Below are 16,026 nucleotides of genomic sequence, written 5' to 3' on the forward strand. Positions count from 1 at the left end.
TGAAAAGAGCCCCTTGGATAAAGGTGCAAGCGAGGGGTGCTCTTCCTACCTCACAAACTCAAGCACACACAGGGTGAGTCTCACTGGAAATCACCACTACGCTGACTTTAGTGTTGCTGCAACCTGGTGAACTGCATGCTCCGACCCATGTGAGTTCCTCGGGTTTTCTTCCCAGCCTAGGAGTAAGCTGAACTGTAACCCCGGATGTCAGATTCAGTTGTTGGGAAAGAAACTCTCTAGGTCTGAGGTCTTTCGTGTGTTGTGCAAGATGTCTGATGTGTTGTGGCCACGCAACTATCCTGAAACCTCATAGTTCCCCCTTGAAAGTCTCACTAGTGTCTCTGTAAGTAACATATACCTTCATGAAGTAACCTGACACTGAAAAACAAAACATTTTGACATGACAAAATTACTGTAACATCTTCTTAGCAACAGGGCATGAAAAGGAAAGTAGATATGAGTTTTCTTCTTCTGTTCCTGTTTTGTAGCTGGAAAATGGGATACACAAGGAGATTAGACCACGTACCCAGCAGAGCCCTGGACCTGTCAAAGCTCTCTGTGGGATGTGTAACACTGTAGCCTCCGGTTTCTCAGGCCTCTTGAAGGGAGTATGATTACAGCCAACAGCATAGAGTCTTGGATTTTGAAAATTTGTGATTCTCCATCTGTTTATACACAGATGCCTGGGCATATCTATCTATCTATCTATCTATCTATCTATCTATCTATCTATCTATCTATCCAACCATCCATTCATCCATCCCTCCACCACAAAGCGATGACCTGGACTTTTCCAGCTTCTGCACACCTCAGAGAAGAAGGCATCATCCACCGTTCCACTTGACACACCAGGTTATTCCCATTCCTCATTGGAACAAGTGTTTACACTGGTGTGAGCTACACCAAGTAACAAGACTCATGCTCCTTCCCACGTGTGCCCCTGCCCTAGACTTCTGTCTACAGAACCCAAGGTTTTTGACTTCACAGAAGTCTTTGCTGGCCTTACAGAGGTGTCTATAATTTGCCTACATGGAAAATGGAGTCTGCTTTCATCTTCCAAAGAACATAAATTTTGACTACTCTCTAGTAGTTCTGTTAAAGTTGTCACACCTCAGGCAAAAGAGACTTACTAGATACAGCTACATCTTTGTCTGCCTTTGGTCTCAGATTGAGCGATCTAAACCCCCGATGTATCCCTGTTGATTTCTCTGAGGTAACAGTGAATTGGGATACCTTTCCTTGATTTTCACTCCTTGCATGCTATTGTAACCTATGAACCCAGCTTCTGTGGGTCATTTAAATGAGAAATGTCCGCCTTCATCTGTCTTAGGTGCTCGAATACTTGGTTCCCAGTTTGGTGCTGGTAGGGAAGGTTGTAGAACCTTTGGGACGTAGAGCCTTGCTGGAGAAAGTGATTCATCGGGGCTTTGATGGTTTATAACCTTTTATTATTTCCAGTTCGCTAAAGATGTGGTCTCTTAGCTTCCTTGTCTGGTCCCCTGCTACCACGCCTCCCTCACCATTACAGACTCTCCCCCCACCCCGGAAACCTGAAGTGCAAATGAAATCTTTCTCCTATAAGTTGCTTCTGGTCATCGTGTTTTATCCCAGCAACAGAGTAACAAATACATCTGTGCTGCCATTCTATAACCCATTGTCATCAGGATTAGCTAATTTCTCTTTGTAACCAGCTGTGTTTGTTCCCTGCAGTGCATGAGGAAGGACATATCCCTAAAGACATGCTCACCAGTGCTCCCAGCCAGTGACTGTAGCTCTGAGTCCATGATGCAGCAGCTCTGGAGCCTCCTTCCCAGCAGGGCTGTTTATCCCTGGAACCAGCACTCTGCACCTGGATGCTGGCCATGCGTAGTTCCTCTCGCTCTCGGGGCACAGTGTGGGAGCTTTCCTTGGACGGGATCCATCATCAGCTGGCTCCCTGAGCTCATGAGTGATCACCTGCTCTCAGCACTGCTGATGGCATGGAACCTCGACCATTTTTCTGTTGCTAGTTTACCGCTCTGGGCATGCTTGGGTGTCTCTCCTTTTTCATCTATCTCTGAGCTGTCTCCTAAATCTAATACCTTTTTCTTAAGCCTGCCTCACTCATGGCTGCCAGATAAAAATCCTTTGTGTGTTATCTGGGCTGCTCCCGATTAAAGAAGTGACTTCTCAAAGCTCTGCACTGTCAAGTACGATAGGGATATGTAGCCCTGGCTTCTCCATGAGTGGTAGGCAATGCACACACACATGCACATGCACACACACAATACACACATACACACACGCACACACACATGCACATACACACATACATACGCACACATACACACATACACACACGCACACACAGAGCTGAAGATGAAATCAGGCTCTTGTATGTGCTGGGCAAGTCATCTATTACAAGGCCCTGTTTTGACTTACTCATAGTGACTCAAGTCACTAATCCCTGGAGCTAAGATGACATAGAATGTTGCTATCTGAAGGATGAGTTCTGGAAATAGGAAGATGTTAGGAGATGTTTTAAGTTAAAAATATATGTTATGTGATTATAATCTCTCCTTAATTCCCTGTAGGAGTGTCTGCCCTGATAAGGTCTCTATTCATTTTCCCTAATGTGATAACTCTTCTTACTTGCCGATATTGCCTTCAATTTAAAGAATAATTTTCCAAGACTAAAGAAAACCTGGGTGGATTAATTCCCAGAAATTCATGGTTAATATAGCAAAAGCAGAGGAGTCTTGCCTCATCATAATCTGCAACTTGGAAGGATCAGGTCAGTTAGATCTGCTGAACTGAAACCTCTCACACTTCCAGGCAGTGACCTCAGAGGAGACCCACCCACAGCTGTGGAAGGCAGGTCCCTGTTCCATCCTTAGCGTGACTTTGCTGGCTCTTCAGTGAGCAATGCTTGGGGTCTTCACTGTAGAACGAGGCTGTGAGGGGCAGCCTGGCTCAGACTTCCTCATTCTGGAAGATTGTAGGAGAGGCTTAGTGAATAGCTCAAACTTCAGTGTTCATCAAGATCCCCAGAGGGGTGTGCAGATGGCTGGCCTAGTACTGGAGCTTCCGATCACTGTGTTGGGGTTAGCTGGGGACTTTGCATTGGAAGTCAGCTCTCTAGTGACTCTCTGGAGTGTTGGGGGCATAATTACTGAGGGCAACTGACTTATCTCATGTGGATACTTCTTTCTGCCCACAGAGACACATCTGTGGTGATTTAGGAATGCCCCAAAAGCACTGGCTTGTGGTCAATCCCCCCACAAGTGCTGATAAGACTAGGGACCTCCCCAAGCAGAGACTTTACAATGAAGGAGTCCTTCCAGTTGTGCATAACTTATCACAAGTTCCTTCATTATCTTCCTCTTCTGGTCTTCTCTGTCTAGATCCTTCACCTCTCTGGACCTAGCCACTCTGGGAAAGATGACAAAAGTTTTAAGACACTGAGTATGTGTGACTTTGCTTGTCTCTTTGGTGACTCTTGACTCTTATTCACTAGTGAGTACTTCAAGAAAGAGCTACAGGCTGCAGGAGAGGTGATCCAAAGGCAGCATGCACTGCCTGCCCAGAAGTCCTGGGTTCTGTTTTCAGAAGCCACAACGGGCAGCTCACAACTGCCTGTAACTCAGGCCCCAGGGCATCTGATGCCCTCTTCTGACCTCCATGGGAACCTGTGTTCACATGCACATACACATAAATTAAAAAAAAAAAAAAGTAAAAGCAAACTGAAGGGTGTGCCCTTCCTTGTTACCATGGACACGGCATTATTTTCGAGAATGGACGGTTGCCTGTTATCATCATGCCTTATTAGAGTGTGGCCTGCAGAGCTCGCCCTTAACGCCAGGGAGCCAGGAGGTAGGGCCTAAAGGAGGGACTTCCTGAGGAAGCCTTTGTCCTCAGTGACTGATGCCATGGTTGCTATTCTGAGTAGGTCATTGCCTTCCATGCTCTTGTCCTTATGTCTGTCTGTCTCTGCTTGCATGGTGGGGTGAGGCAAGGTGAAGACCCTCTCAGGTGCTTCTGCAATGCCTTTGTATGTTTCATCCCCACAACAGAAACCTAGAGAGCATGCACACCTTGAAATGAACATCCCAGCCTCATACGTAGCTCCGCTGCAACCCCGCTCACACACACACGTACAAATAAATAAAACATACATCTACCCGGAGATATTATTTATTTGGAACAGTAAGATATTTAGAGTGGTCAAGAATAGTTCTTTAGCTCAGTTAAGTCCTCCATGGAAGGCATGCAGCCCTGGCATTGATTATTTCACGTTGGCTTTTTACCCTCCCGTGTGTAGTATGTGCACATATGGGTATGCATGTGGGTGCATGTGTATATGTTTTTGTATGATCAAGTATGCCTGCATGTGCACATGTGCATGTGTGTGTATGTGTGTGTATGCGTGTCCACATGTATGTATATGTGTGCATGTCCACATGTATGTGTGTGTGTGTATTCATGTGTGTGTGTGCCTGCTGGAGATTGAAATCTTGACTCTTTATTGATTGCTGTTTATCTTATTCATTGTATTAGGGTCTCTCAATGGAATCCAGAGCTCAGTAGTATGTATAGTCTAATTAACCAGCTTGCTCCAGGGAACTTCTGTCTCTGCCTTTGGAGCAGGATAAGTACAGGTAAGCTGTCACACATGCTGTCCTTACACACCACTGAGCCATCTCCCCATCCCTTGTCTGTGACTCTGACACAGGAGTTTGGGGAGCAGAAATGATATGAGAGAGATGGAAATATCGCAGTCACCACCTTGATTCTTCCAGCTCTGCCTCTCAGCCTTCTCCATGTGTCCTGGCACTTTTCCCTCCCATAGTTCCCAGCACTAACTCCGCCCCTTGTCTCAGGATTAACTCCACCCTTTGCCTCAGCACTAACCCCGCCTCTTGCCTCAGCACTAACCCCGCCCCTTTCCTCAGCACTAACCCCGCCCCTTGCCTCAGGACTAACCCTGTCCCTTGCTCCAGCACTAACCCCGCCCCTTGCCTCTAGCGGGAAGGTGAAGAACTCAGTCCCCAAGGGTACTTGCTCTCCTGGAGGCTGGCAGGTAGGGGCTCAGAAATATTGCTTATAAAGTGAATGATTTGTTTTCAGGAGAACATGGACTATTGTTAGGCAGGCTCAACCCAAGCTCCCAGGGAGTATCTAACCTATAGACAGCTATGTGATACCAAACAAAATGCAAATTGCTAGTCAACAGTGAGAACCCAGTGTTGGGAGACAGCATCTAATTCTCCAGCATGCTTAGACACAGTGTGGGTGTAATTGTCAGGATTAGAAAGCCACTCCTGAGCAAGGGCTGTGAAGTGGGCTCTGCTTTGCCTCTACTCCAGCAAGTCAGCAAGCACAAGTCAAATCATATGAATTTGCAGCTCTTTTGCTAAGCATCATCTACACCCACTCCAGAAGTCAAGAGATCCCAACTAATTTATTTTAAATAATACATCACCCAAGACTAGCTTAAGGCCGCCACCAAATTCTAACCCCCACCCCAGAACCTTTGTGCGGTTGGGATATCTCATCTACCCCTCTTTTCTTACTCCTAACTCTATTAGCTATATCTTTTTGGTGCCACACATCTATAATGGTGTATATATATGCAGAAATCTCCCATGTGCAGTCTGTAGAAGTATGTCCTGGGCAGAGTTAAACTCTGAGTTTTAGGTCTTTTTGCAGTTGGGTGATGCTTTAAAAGACAAGTGGAAACCATGGCCTTTTCTCACTCTTGTTTGCTAGCTGGTACTAACACTTGGAAGAACATGGAATTTGTGTTTTAAAGTAATAGCGTTCATCCATCTTGGTCCCCAGGTAGCATCAGCCAAGTCCCATTACAGGAGTGAGAAAAAACCTTTTATTTTGTTAAATTGCTTTACTTGGGGATTTTCTGTTGTAGCAGTTATCCAATGATAGTGGTCTCTTTTCTCTATGGGTGACCAAATATGAGACACTTGGTAAGTACCTCAGATCACAGTATCAAATATTGTATATGCTTTGTTGTTTGCACACGTATCAACAATAACATTTTCTTTATACATTATCGAGAAATTAACGATAATAATATGAAAAATAAGCATGCTGTCCCAAAAGGCCCGGGACCAATGTAAGTATCCAGACCAGAGTAGTCAAAAGCCTAAAAAGCCTTTAGCTAAGGACTGTGACTGAAACACAGCACTCAGCCTCACTGAGGACAAAGACACAGCAGTGTCTGCTACTTATTATATGCTTCCTTCATGCTGGGCGTTGCTCAGAGCTATGCACTGTAGGCTGGTCCTGCTGATATCCCTGTGTGTGCACTGTAGGCTGGTCCCCCTGACATCCTGTAGAGATACTGGTTTTGTTATTTTCGTTGAATAGACTGGAAAGCTGAAGCACAAAGGTGCTGTGAGTTGTATAACAGATTATTTCATTGTCTCTAGTTATCCACCTGCTATGCTGTGTTTCTCTTTAAGTCTTATTTTAGACTGGGTCTCAACATGCAGCCCCAGACATCCTGAAGCTCTTTAAACACACCAGGCTGGCCTTGAACTCATAGAGATCTACCTGCCTCTGCTTCCCGAGTGTTGGGATTAAAGGTGTGTGCTACCATCAGACATTCTGCCCTGGAAGAAAGTGAAGTCTATGACATAATCATTGCTGAATGAATGGCTTATGTCATCTCACCATAGAGGAAAGCCACATTTCCATCCCATTAGCCACTGGTAAGCGCGTGGCTTAGCTGACATTCTTCTTTCCCTTGCCTGGGAACAGAGTGTTCCAGACCAAACTGGTCCTTCAGCTTGGATCTCTGAATGAAGAAGACACAGGGGCAGAGCCTCCGCTAGCCAGTAAGGAAGGCTCAGGGGAGTAATGAGCCTTTGTTTTACAGCTGCTGTGACTCCACTGAATCCAGAGAGAAGGGACTAATACGCTTATACCTCTATCTAAATACATTTATGAGACTCCAGAGCCAGGGCTCTTAACCAAGGAACAAATTACCTGTCAAGCAAGCTGCAATAGACATACAGGAATTCCTGCTGGATGACACCAAGGAAATACAAACAAAAACAAACAAACAAAACAGTTCTCATGTTGCACAGGGAAAAATAGCTGCCTGTAAGTTTAAAGAGAATAGAGCCAAGATTTAGCCTGAACCTGCAAATGTATTTCTTGCACGGTGCCTTGCTACTCTCAGGTCGTCTCATGCAGCAGCTGCTGCATGGGGAGATGTCCCTACCAGTTCTTTTGTTAAGATTTGATACCAGAAATAATATCTCTGTGGCTAAGGATTAGACCCTGGGAGGAAGAGGAGGAGGGTGGAGGAGACTTAGCTAAAATTTATTCAGTAAAAGTATCATCATTTCATAGTTCATGGTCCCAGATCAAAGCTGAGTAGTGGAGAGATACAAACATAAGAGGAAAGGGTTAAGGATCTCAGTTCAATCCAGACACATCTGCACTGAGGTGAGTCAAGTCACCATTCAGATAAAATTCAGCATTAACTTTCTGTATTGCAATTAAGAAAGTTAATTGGTAGTCTTCCTAAAATTTTAATAGTGTCCCAATTCGAATGGCTATTTGAACACTGATCACTGAGTAAAGTAATTCTCTGAAGGTTTAAGTAACTATTTATTAATAAGCCAATGCATATAATTGGTTTGGGGCATGGCTGGATGGAGGCTATAGATTAGGACATGTTTAAAGATAGGTGTACTCTTCTTTATCAAAGGCAGCCAATGTTGCCGTTAATTAATGCTATTGAATGATATCAAACAGGTGCACATTTTAGTGTAAGAATGAATCTTGAATCCCATTAGTGTGTTAACTGTGATCGCCATGAGCCCTTCTGTAATGAATCCTAGTTATTTCTAGAGGCAACTATTTGTCATTATTCAAAATATATTTTATTCCAAATGGCTGCATGCTGTTTTGCTGGATTCCAGAATACTTCCACTACTGTGAATGGAAACTACAGCTAACATGAAGCCTCTGATGCTTCGGAAGCGTTTTGACACATTCTCAGCGTAACAACCAATTTCCACTTTCCTGTTAAGAGCAAGTTTCATAGTTTGGTAAAATTCTAGGATGAATTAATTTCTTTTGGCACCTATGTGACAGTTATTTCAAAGTGAGGAGATCACAGGTACCATCTCATTAAGTTCTAAATCTGAATTAATTACATTTAAACATCTGATTCCATAAGGCATAAAGTTCTCATACAAACTATCACAAATGTGATTTGGAAAGAGTGATCACTTCAGAGAAAAGCAAAGCCTGCCTGTCTCCATGCTCCTTTCCCTCCTCCTCCTTGGCTCCTCTCTGGGCTGCTCTCCTTTCCAGCCCACATGCTACTTCTGTTTTATTTGAGCAAGGGTGAGGTTTTGTTCTGTTCTGTTTTAGGCAGAGCTTCCCTTTATGCCAATTCCCATCCTCACTGAACCCTGGAAGGCAGATTCATTTTCTATTTGTAAACATGGTAAGGGGGGATGGTGCTATGGTTCAATAAGGGTTTATTCATGTGTTTTAATAGCCAATGAGCCTTCCTGCTGTTTATTCTAAAGCTGTTTTTTTTTTTTTTTTCATTCTAAACAATCTGCAAAGTGGAAAGGGTTTGCAGGAAGAGAAAGGGAGAAAGGGAGAGAGGGAGAGAGGGAGAGAACAAAAGCATTTGCTTAGCTCAGAGGAAACCATCTATGCAAGCCCTACAGACACAGTGAAGACCTGGGTCATAGGTGCAATTGTGCCCCTTGCTGATGCTTCAGAGACAGAAAAGTAAGGCATCCATGCAATTTTTGAAAACTGAGAATCAGAACTGCATGTAGGGATGGATCTCCTTAACTGATCTTACGTGCAATGGGTAAACCACTTAACCTGGAGTGTGCTGTTGACTCCAGAAAGACACAATGGCACTTTGTTCAGTAATAAACCACCAGGAAATAAGCAAGTCACAGTTTGGAAAATTAGGACTGAATCTATGAGCATGGAATCTGCCGTGATTAAAGGCTATTGGGTGAAAAATCCATTGATTATCACACAGAATCCACAGGAACTAAAGACAGAGCCATTTCCTAATTCTTGCCTTCTCTTTTAAAGTTTGTGAGAGAATCTGAACTTGAAAACGCACAGACAGGCCACTTTCTCTATTCAACAGCCTCTGCTACTGTGTGCCTCCAATCTCCACTTTCCTTCTGTTGGTAACAGCAGATGGATCAAAGCCAGAGTACAGCTTGTTTAAGTCCCAAAATATTCTACACATCACTTCTATTTTAGATAGCAAGCAGTATAAATTAAAACATGGACAAACTCATCAACAGCCATCAGGATCCGAAATTCAAAAGCCAGTATAAACCCTCCCCACCCCGCTTCCCCATGTTCAGAACACACAGCTCTACCTTCACCAGCTAGAGGTGAGTTAAAAATCTACCAGCTACATACATACATATTGCTTTAACCGCATCCTAAGGATTCTGCATGCATTTTCTTTAGGAAACATCAACATGTCCATGGTGCTGGAGAGCCCAGTTGTATACCAAGTTACGCTGCGTTTGCCTTTATGAATAACAAGTCAGTACCAACTTAAGATCTCACACACAGATGTGTCCTCAAGAGAGGATTTCCTTAAAAGTGCTGCTGGCATTTCCACTTCCTAAACCTCGGTGATTTGGTACTAATCTAAGCTGCATCCATTGCATCCGGATGCCACTGCTAAAGGTTTTTTTACTTGACACACAGTAGCCTGCACTAGTTTTCATCAGCCATGATCAGTGGAGGCCACGGCCTCTGATAGAAAAAAAAAATGCAAAGCAGACCAACAAGGTCTAGCAAGGTAAGATGGAGTGGATCCTTGTACTCACCGAAATCAACGTCCAGATGAACCTGAATACTAAGACTGTTTCCCTGAACAGATCCTCCTTTGTTTATATCAATAGGAACAATTGCTTACACCTTACTATGTCTGCAATTGTGGAAACCAGTTACCTTGCTCATAAGCTGGCTAGAGGAGCTCACTACTGGCTTCTACCTTCCTAACTCTTGCTCCTCATGGTGCCAAGGATACAGCCAAGTCTGGATGAAGGGCACACTGTTTCTCTGCCCTCTTGGATCTTAGGACCCTAGGCAGGAGTTGGTTGGCTGGTCTCTTACTGGCCAGGATGCTATCATGGCACCCTCCCAAAATCTATGTCTAAAAGAAAGTTACAGAAGGGTGTGAGAGAGGCAGGAGCCCACGGATGTTTTCTGTGAATCAGACACTTGGTTCAAATTCAACTGTTTTCTTCGGAATCTGAGTGTGTGTGTGTGTGTGTGTGTGTGTGTGTGTGCGCGCGCGCGCGTGCGCACGCGCGCGCTCACGCGAATGCGGGACAGGCATATGGGAGTGTTTCCTTTCCCTGAGGAGGGGTCTTTTCTATGTTCTCAGGTCAGCTTTAGTCTTTTGCAGTTTCAGTGTTTATTTTGAGCAGTTACTCTGATGCACCATCATGCATGAAATGGTTGACTTGCTGACTCCTGTGTGCCACATAATTCCATGGATAATCTGACACTCGTATTCAGCACGAGTAGGGAATTTTATAGAAAGAGATTGCTTTCCCTGGACCAGAAGATCTAGAGCTTGTAAGAGGCAGTCATTCTACCAGGGAGGTGAATGCTCTGCACCTTGCTCTGGCCTTGGTGCTGAAACCGGAACCTGCTCAGAACGGCATCTATGGACAAGAGAAACTTTGCTATGTTGGAGGAGAGCCTGGCTGAGTCTAAGTGCTCTCTCGTGGATCACTCTTAGAGAGCTGGACCCAGCTGGTTCCCTAGGATACCCATAGGGCACACGGTGGGCATATCTTTGCCTGAAGCCAAGAAAGTTTTGTCCAACGGTTTTTCCTGGCACTGGAGCTGCTATGTCCCCTCCCACCTGGGTCGCCATGGAGACTCAGCTCCTTCTTTCTCCAGGCAAAATGGGCGAAGCTTAGTTAGCTCAGCTCTGATTGTAGCAAGCCCACTTTCTCGGACATTGTCCTTCTCCATTTTTTTTTTTCAGCAAAAGAAAGGTAGCCAGAGCGTAGTGCTTGCACAGAAGTGCATAGTGCTCAGTACCCGAGAGCCTCCCAGGACCCCGAGACTTTGGAGAAAGCAGTTGGGAGCACATTGAAGCTATATATAATGAATCACCAACTCCCAGACACTGGAGGGTTCTCTCCCCCACCCTTTGTGGGGGAAGAAGGGGGAGATGGAGAAGAGATTCTTCGGAAAATTCTGTTATTCCCTTTCCACTAAGCTGATTGTTTCTGTGACCTTTTCTATGAAGATTTGTTTCCCCCCACCTAAGACTCTCTCCATATTGAACATATATATATACCTGTGGATCCACCCATAACTTCATTGGGTTTGGGGAATAAGAATACCATTTCAGTTAAAAACTAACCCTAGCTTACCGTCTTGATGCATGTGAACACAGACCCAGGAGAATAGCTAAGTCAGTAGACTCACCTAGCCCCTAAATGCCATAAACACTTCGTGTGACCTGGTGTTCCCTGCTTTCAGTTAGTTTACTTGTGGGGACATCTTAGTCCTTGTCTCTGTCAGCACGGCACATCTCGGGTTTACAGATGTGAAGTCCTATGTGAAGTCCTCCTCTGTCTCATGGCTCATTTCGCCCTTCCGCTCACTTTTCCTCCTTCGCATCCTCTCTGTGCCCAAACAGAACAAGGCTACCGCTTTCCACCAAGACAATGGGCTTTTCCTAACTCTCTCTGCCTACCCTGCCAGCCGCCCCTGCCTGCGGGATCATCTGTGTGTTTGATCTTCACCAGAGGTGCTGGAGCAAGGTCCACAGTAACTGACCCATTCTCTCGCGCCCAGGGCAGGCAGACCCCTCCTCCCGCCACCCACCCAGGCGAGTTTTTAAGCTGCTAATGAAAACCCTATGAGACACATTTCCTTTTGGTTATGTAACCAAAGGCAGCTTTTCCTGCCTCTGGTGGACTTCAGCATCATGTCTCCGCTGAGTAGGGAATGCAAGCAGCCACAGTGGGGCCAGGGACCTGGGAGCCAGGACCCGAAGGCTCAGGGATCCTAGGACACGGAACATCTGGCTGGGATCCATGCCAGCTCCTCGCTTTCAGCAACTCAAATGCACTGCTTACCTTGTGGTGGACAGGGTAGGTTCACTCCATCCTGATCGCCTCTCTTGGAACGGAGCAAGATTCAATAATTCACTCCACGGTGGATGGCGAGGGAAGAAAATACAAGAAGAGGAGGAAACGGACCAACTGGAAGCAGATGGTCCAATTTCACATCAGCCCCGGCAGGCTTTCGGGAGACTCCATTCTGCTGCTAGCGGTTGGTCCAGCTCCTGCTCGAGCTCCGGCTCGCCGGTTCCCGCGGATCCCCACCCTCGGCCCGCCCAACCTCTCCAGCCAGGTGCTGCCGTCTGGTGACTGGCTCCCTCTGGCTGGAGGGCTGGGCGCTGGGGCCACCGCGGGGCAGAGGAGTGTGCGTGTGGGCAGGCACGGAGGAGGGAGCCTGGCTGCGAGGAAACTGGGGGAAAGCCTTGAGTGGCAGGGGGAATAAATCCTTGTTTAGTAGCAAAGTGATAGACCTCGCAGGGAGACGTCATGAAAGCCGCAGATTCAACGAATGCTACTCGGTTCCAGCCCCACGGGCTGAGCCGCGCTGTCAGCGCACATAGCGACGCGTCTCTGGATAAAAGCGGGCGCAGCGCCGCGTGCTGGAGAACCAAGGGGACACAATGATCAGCATCGCGGCGAGGCGGTGGCGGGGCGGAAGAGATGGAACAGGACCCTAGCCGCCTACCCTTCGCTTAGCCTCTTGTTCTTTTTAACCTGCAGTGGACTGGGGCGCTGAAACGGGGGGGGGGGGGGCACCACATTTCCCCAAAGTGAACGGAGAAATAGGGCTTTCTAGTGCTGGGGGTTGGGGGTGTCTTTGGATCTTAGATGCCTAGGGGGACCCCCCAGCCCCTCATGTCACTTAATAAGTCCTAAGCTTGAGGATCAGTGTATGCCTGCTTGTTATAGCTTCTCTTTTAGCGTTGACGAAATGTGAAGAGTGGGGTTTCCTTACTGCCATCCACTGGGCTGAAATCCTTCTGGAGATCACACGTGTTCAGCACAGCTCAGAGGGGCCTTAGCCAGCAAGATGGGCCTGAGGGGAGGGCCTGCAGCCTAGGCCTTTGCTGAAACAGTATCTATCCTATCCTCCGCTCCAGGAACCCAGCGTCAGCTGCTACCCCCACCCCTACTTTGGTTAAGGTTTTCGGAACAGGTGAGCTTTCTGAGTTTTCCGAGTATAATCCCAGTTGCTTGTAAACACCCCCGTACCCCCCCCCCCCCCCACAGCCACCTACTTTGGATTTAACCTGCTTTGTATGGTTCTTTCAGGGAGCGTCCCACAGTAATCCCCAGTACAACCTGACTTTCTTTTACAGTCATTTTACAAGCAGTAGCTCATTTCCAAAGCCTTCTCGCATCCAGCTTCCACCCAAGTACAGGCCTGTTTATGCATTCTTAAGCCAAGGAGAAATAGTTTCTCAAGGAGACTGAGTAATTGACACCATTGGATGATAATTCTACAATGGCCCGATTAATAACAGGCTATTCTATTTACTTAGCAGCCCAAGAGGCTTCTCCTTCCACAAAACACACAATTCAAGAAGGTGACCCGTTCTGATGAAGGGACTCACCAAGATCTGCTCTTAGCAGTTAATGATATTTTATTCTAAACTCATGCTCTAAAAATACATTTAAAAGGTGTGCATGCATGTTTCATGTGCATGCGTGTGTGTGTGTGGGGGGGTGCGTTTACCCACAGAGTATAGAAGAAGACATCAAGTCACCCAAAGCTTGAGTTACAGGGAGTTGTAAGCTGGCTAAAGTGGGTACTGAGAGTATAATCTGGGTCCTCTGTAAGGATAACACAGGCCTTTAAGCACTATTTCACTGAAGTCGTCTCTTCAGTCCCTATTCGTATCTTTTAATGACACAGGAATCTAGCCTCTCAGGAAGACTGTCTGCTTTCTGAGACAACTTTGCTACACACAGAAAGGTGTTTACCTCAGTTTACACCAACAGCTGGGTCCTCCTTACCCACACAGGCTACGAGTTTGTATTTGTTGATGATTTTCCCTGAGGGGTTGTAATCTCAGTTCCTCATGGCTCAGCTTCTGTGTGGCATTCAGAGGAATCACTATGCACGACATGTGATCGTATGCTATATAAGGTCTGCTGGGCTTAGCAATTGTGTCAGAAATGAAGACAAAGCAAGGCCCTGGCAGAACAATGCCCTAGGGGCCTAGGGGTGTTAGCCCTGGCACATTAGATCAGTTCTCAGCACTGCTGTGGAAAGAACACTTTATTTAAACCACAAAGCTGCTGTGCACATGGCTAGTGTATACTTCCATCAGAATTTCCAAAGGGTCTTTCTCACAGGGTACTAGGTGAAATTAGAAAGTGGAGATATGTTCTATCTCCATTAAGTCTCCCCTCCCCTGAGAAAGCTCCCAGCATGAAACTGCAGCTAGGATTGTGTGGTCCACTGAGCTTCAAGAATAGTGCACAACTGTGCTTTGAATAGGACAGGTCCTATTTAATTGGCATGGGGTTCTGTGAGGCCATCTGAATTCATCTATTTCCTGAAGCTCGGATAGTGATCTGCTTGAGTGTAACTGAAGAATCACCACCAACACTGGGAAGCCAGGGCAGCTGTGCTCAGGGGTTGCAAGATGCTGACCCTCAGAGCTCTTGGGGACCCATTTCTCAAACTCTTGAAGCACATTGCACCTGCTATGTCTGTAATGTCACATGTCTGTCTCACAGTGTCAAATGCAGGCCAGGCAAGGGGCGAGGAGGATTTCTTCCTAGGGGTAGAGCTGTGCTCTGAAGCTGACACTGGCCCTGGCTTTTAGGATTAATTAATTATACAGATGAGTCTGGTCCCTCCATATATCAAACCTTAATAGAAGCCTTTTAGCCAGTAAAATCGACAGAATGAATGGTCTCTGCGGGGCACCGTTTGTTTTGGCCTATCTTCTTCCTCACCACTGACTGAGTCAATTTACAGCCCAGTCTGTCTTCCTGGTGCATATGTAGACCAACCTTGCCCTGAATTGGTGTGCAGGGGGTTTTCAGGCTGCTTGGGCAGGGCTTGTTACTGACTTAAAACCTTGAGTTCCCATGGAAACACAGTTCTTCTGCCCCTAACAACTCCACTACAAGTAAAACCAACACCGCCCAAACTTAACTCCTAGTAGTCAGAGGTGACAGACAAGCTTTAAATTTTGATTGTGTTGATTAAAGAGTTTTAATTTATCCTAGGGGCTGAAGAGGCTGCTCAGTGGTTAAGGGCCCTGAATACTCTTCCAGAAGACCTGGGATTGATTCCTGGTACCCACATGGCAGTGTCGATAACTCTGGCTCCAGGGGACACAATGCCCTCTTCTGGCTTTCTCAGGCCACAGGCACAGACATATGTGCAGGCAAAACACCAAACCCATAAAATAAAAATTTAAAAATACATTAAAAAGTTATTCTTTTCTACAGTTCTGCTTTGAAAGGACTGGATGATCACATTGGGTTTGTGGGGGGAGAGTTGAGCTTCTTTTCCCAATCCTGTCTATTCACTGGAAGATGCATTCTTAAGACACAGTCCCAGGTGTAAATGAGGAAGGTCTTCTGCTACGTCATGTAGATCATCTGCCTACACTATCTTAGGGCTCACCTTTATCACGTTCACCCCCAGTTATTCAGTCGTGACTTCTTTTCCCCTTTGGCACACTTTGATTTTCTATACCAGCTCCTCGAGTTGGAACAATACTCAACGTTCTTAGCTGATATTAAATCAGAATCGTTTGTAAGTATTTTGACATGCGTTTTTTTTTTTTTAGTTTAGTTCCACAACTTTGTAAATGAGTATAATCCAGAGACTCCTTTGATCGCCTCCTCCTCATAATGATGTGTTACCAGCTCACCCTTCAGCACGTAGACATCCTTTCTAATCACGCCGTTCCCCCGAGAATTCATTAAAGTACAA

General features: G+C 46.0%; 1 protein-coding gene and 1 long non-coding RNA gene across 2 annotated transcripts in view; one reads left to right on the forward strand and one right to left on the reverse strand.

Moving 5' to 3' along the window:
- Positions 1-13,271, reverse strand: part of Kcnj6 (potassium inwardly rectifying channel subfamily J member 6) — a 228,167-nt gene extending 214,896 nt beyond the window's left edge. The window contains 1 exon segment of the mRNA XM_034514720.2: positions 12,123-13,271. The gene's annotated coding sequence lies outside the window, so the exon portion shown is untranslated.
- The window catches only part of LOC143444107 (uncharacterized), a 32,188-nt gene extending 16,366 nt beyond the window's left edge, over positions 1-15,822 (forward strand). The window contains exons 3-4 of the long non-coding RNA XR_013113671.1: positions 4,537-4,637; positions 15,312-15,822. This is a non-coding gene — a long non-coding RNA (uncharacterized LOC143444107). The remainder of the gene's footprint in view (positions 1-4,536; positions 4,638-15,311) is intronic.
- Positions 15,823-16,026: the final 204 nt, after the last annotated feature.

The sequence above is a fragment of the Arvicanthis niloticus genome, chromosome 12 (assembly GCF_011762505.2).
Source record: "Arvicanthis niloticus isolate mArvNil1 chromosome 12, mArvNil1.pat.X, whole genome shotgun sequence".
Classification (NCBI taxonomy): Eukaryota; Metazoa; Chordata; class Mammalia; order Rodentia; family Muridae; genus Arvicanthis; species Arvicanthis niloticus.